The sequence below is a fragment of the Dioscorea cayenensis genome, chromosome 9, assembly GCF_009730915.1.
Source record: "Dioscorea cayenensis subsp. rotundata cultivar TDr96_F1 chromosome 9, TDr96_F1_v2_PseudoChromosome.rev07_lg8_w22 25.fasta, whole genome shotgun sequence".
Classification (NCBI taxonomy): Eukaryota; Viridiplantae; Streptophyta; class Magnoliopsida; order Dioscoreales; family Dioscoreaceae; genus Dioscorea; species Dioscorea cayenensis.
Genome location: NC_052479.1, coordinates 13,941,849 through 13,945,697, shown reverse-complemented (window position 1 = coordinate 13,945,697; position 3,849 = coordinate 13,941,849). Strand labels below are relative to the sequence as shown.

At 43.6% G+C, this 3,849-nt stretch overlaps 1 non-coding gene across 1 annotated transcript; it reads right to left on the bottom strand.

Moving 5' to 3' along the window:
- Positions 1-389: 389 nt before the first annotated feature.
- LOC120269663 lies at positions 390-495 on the bottom strand. The gene has a single exon (XR_005539306.1). It is a non-coding gene; the product is annotated as a small nucleolar RNA R71 (small nucleolar RNA).
- Between the last annotated feature and the right edge of the window lie 3,354 nt (positions 496-3,849).

Here is a 3,849-nt window from a genome sequence, read left to right as displayed (position 1 = left end):
GGAACAAAAATGAGCAGCAGTCGGACATTATCCGATTATGCTGGACCTTTTCAGATGTGGGGACACAATCGAGCATTGTGCACCCCCCGATTACAGCTCAGAACTTCGCGTTGAAGCCGGCATTCATTCACTTATTGGAGCAATCTGCACAGTTTAATGATTTAACCGATGAGTATCCAAACAGTCATATAGAGAACTCTCTCGAGGTGTGTGATATGCTCAAGATAAATGGGGTAACGGATGATGCCATCAAGTTGAGAGCCTTCTTATTTTCCTTGAAAGGGAGAGAAGAGCAGTGGCTACACACATTACCTAGACCATCAATTACCACATGCGAGGAGATGGTAGAAGCTTTTCTTGGCCGTTATTTCCCTCCTGAAAAATTTGCAAAGCTTAGAAATGAGATCTCATTCTTTGTGCAATTGGAATTGGAGTCTCTATTTGAGACGTGGGAAAGGTTCAAGGAGCTCTTGAGAAAGTGCCACAACACGGATTCCCGGAGTGGATGATTTTTCAGACCTTTTACAATGGTCTGAATCGGAGTACAAAGCAACTCTTGGATACGGCAGAGGAGGTACCTTTGGTAGCAAGACCCCCGGTGAGGCCCGTCAATTAATTGAAAAAATGGGGTTAAACAGCTACCAATGGAATGACAGGGAGAAGAAATAGGTGGCCGGTCTCCATGAGATAGATGTAGTGACTACGTTAGCGGCTCATGTGGAATCATTGAGTAAGAAGTTAGATCTTCTAACTTTGAATAGAGTAGCAGCCATGATTATTTGCACTGAGTGTGGTGGAGGACATGCTCCCTCCGATTGCCGGATATCTATTGTGATGCATCTTTGGTTGAAAATGTCGATTTTGTAGGTAATGGCATGAGGAATCTAGGAAATCCATACAGCAATACCTACAATCCAGGTTAGAAGAGTCATCCCAATTTCTCGTGGAGCAACCAAGGTCCACAAAAGGCCCCACCGTGTTTCCAACAACAACTACAAGCCCAAACATGGAAAACAGAGTTTCAGGTTTGGAGACCCGAATGAACGATTTGGAGAAGGCCTTAACTAGGTTTGTGCAATCGTCAGATAGATGATTTCATTAATTGAGGCTACACTTCACCACCATACCGCCTCTTTTCATAATCTTGAAAATCAAGTGGGGTAGATTGTGAAGTCTCTATCGGAAAGGCCAAATGGAAGCTTACCAAGTAATAGAGAGACCAACCCTAGAGAGCATGTGAAGGTGATCACTTTGAGAAGTAGTTGTGAGGTTGAGGGTAAGTTTTCGAGTGAGAAGCCAAATAAACACGCACCCGAGGTTATAGAGGTTGACAAGGGAGCAAGCAAAGAGAAGAAGGTAGCAACCCCACCTTTGAAGCCAAGAATCCCTTATCCCTCTAGATTGAAGAATGACCAATGGGATGAACAGTACAAGAAGTTCCTGAGTTTATTCAAATAGCTCCACATTAATATTCCTTTTGTTGAGGCATTGGCCTAAATGCCTAAGTATGTAAAATTCTTGAAAGACTTGTTGACCAACAAAAGGAAGTTAGAGGAGAGTGCTTCAGTGATTTTAGATGCATCTTGCCGGCAGTTTTGCAAAAGAACATGCCGAACAAGTAGAAAGACCCTGGAAGCTTTATCATTCTGTGTAATATTTGCAAACTAGGTGAAGAAATGGCATTAGCAGACCCTGGGGCTAGTATCAACGTCATGCCATACACCTTCTTTCAAAGCAAGGCTTGGGCGAGCCTAGGCCTACTGGGATGACTTTGCAATTGGCGGATCGAATAGTGAGACATCAGAGGGGTATCATCGAAGATGTGCTTGTCAAGGTGGACAAGTATATATTTCCTGTAGACTTCGTATTGCTAAACATCGATGAGGATGCAGATGTACACTTGATACTTGGGAGGCCATTTTTGCGGACTTCCAAGGCATTGATTGACATGGATGGTGGAGAGCTAACTTTGAGAGTTGGAGATGAGAAGCTCACATACCGGCTTACTGAAGCCATGCAGTATTCTCTTGATTTCGATGATACTTTGTATTTTCTAGACGCTAATGATGAGATTGTTGATGAATACATCCAGGAAATGTTCAATCTGTATCCATACGAAGGCTTGTTCCACCAAGAGGAGGACAATGAAGAAGTAATGATGCTTGGTTCGACAGAAGAAGTACCATCTACCCCGGGGATCTTGAAAAAGGTGCTCCAGAAATTGAAGAGGACTGGGAGACGCCACCAGAAACGCTCCAAGGCTGTTGGAGACGTGCGTGAATAGAACAAACTGGGTGAATCATTGTTAGGTGGTCCCAAGCCTGACAATTTACCCTCTACCCTCAAGAGATTTTGCTCATCATGTTTCCAAGCCATGGGTAAGAGGCAAACTTTCATCTTTGAGCCCCCGTGATGTAAGACAAGGTATGACAAGCTATGTGACGTTAAACAAGCGCTTCTTGGGAGGCAACCCAAGTATTTACTATTTTCTTAATTTGGTAGTTTAGTGTTACTTGAATAAATTGTTGAGTGTTGGTGTCTTGATGTTTTATATTTCTGTTGTGACTTTATCGTGGGTTTTCAAGTTCATTGTGTGTTTTCATGTGAATTTGGCAAAGTTTTGGTCATTTGAGATATTTCTCATGTTTTCACTGGTATAAATTGCATATTATGGTAGGCTCTGAGTGTGTAAACATGTTCAGAAATTTTCTGTAGAGCCAGCAGAATTTCCTAAGGTATCCAGAGAAAACACATGGCCACAAGGGTGTGGACTCGCACCTATGAACAACCATGCAATCCTCATTTTTCCGTGGGTAATTTCTGGATGGGCGTGTGAATTCCTGTAGAGATTGGCAGATTTTCCCAGAAGCAGATAGGGGCGTGGACTCATCCCTATGGGCGACCTTGTGAAAATCGTATGGGCATGGGTAATTTCCGCACGCCCGTGCAAATCTCTACAAAGGAGCTCTCTTCATCCTGAGAAGTCACAGGGGCGTGTGCTTGCCCCTGTGAGTTGGGCTTGTAAATGCCACGCCCGTGTGGAATTTCCACACGGGTGTACGGAACACTTAGCAGTTTTTCTCAGATGTCCAGAGCAGCCACAGGGGCTTGCGGCTACCCCTGTGGGTCGGGCGCATGGGTGTGGATATTTCTCACACGCCCGTGTATTTGCGTTTATAGGCTGTGAGTGTTTTCCCAAGAGCACAGCAGTGCACTGCACCCTTGTGAAGTTTTCCCTATGGAGGTACACAGGCGTGTGTAATTTTCGACACAATCGTGCGGATGTCTGAGTAACTCCAAGAAGCGAGTACTTTTAAAAGGATTATCGTTCCTCTTCACCCTAATATCCTTCAGTTGTCTGAGAGCACTTCTACATTGTTTCCCGACCTCATATCGCCAATTTGGAAGGATTTTTGCTTTGGTTTTCCGGCCGCTTTTCAAAGCTTTCTCATCTCAACTGGACTGGTGAGCCCCTATCTTTGATTTCCTTCACAAATTCATGGTTTTCATCGATGAAACTAGTCAATAATGCTTCATTTCTATAATTAGAATGATTATTTATATTTAGAACGAAGTAAAAGTGTTCTAATGGTGCATTTGTGGAGTTTGAAGCATGGTTGTGCGTTTGTTCACGGCCCGTAGATCCACACGGGCGTGCAGAAATTCCGCATGACCATGTGGATTTCTGCAGCTATGTTTAATTAACTAGTTTGATTAATTCTCTTTCAATTTTTGCAGACTATGGAACCCAGGTCAAAGAAGCAAGCTAATAAGTTTCTGCGAGAGTCATCTCCTGAGTCTGAGAACATGAGATTCACTATCCCCGAGCATCGACCTCATTTTGATCGT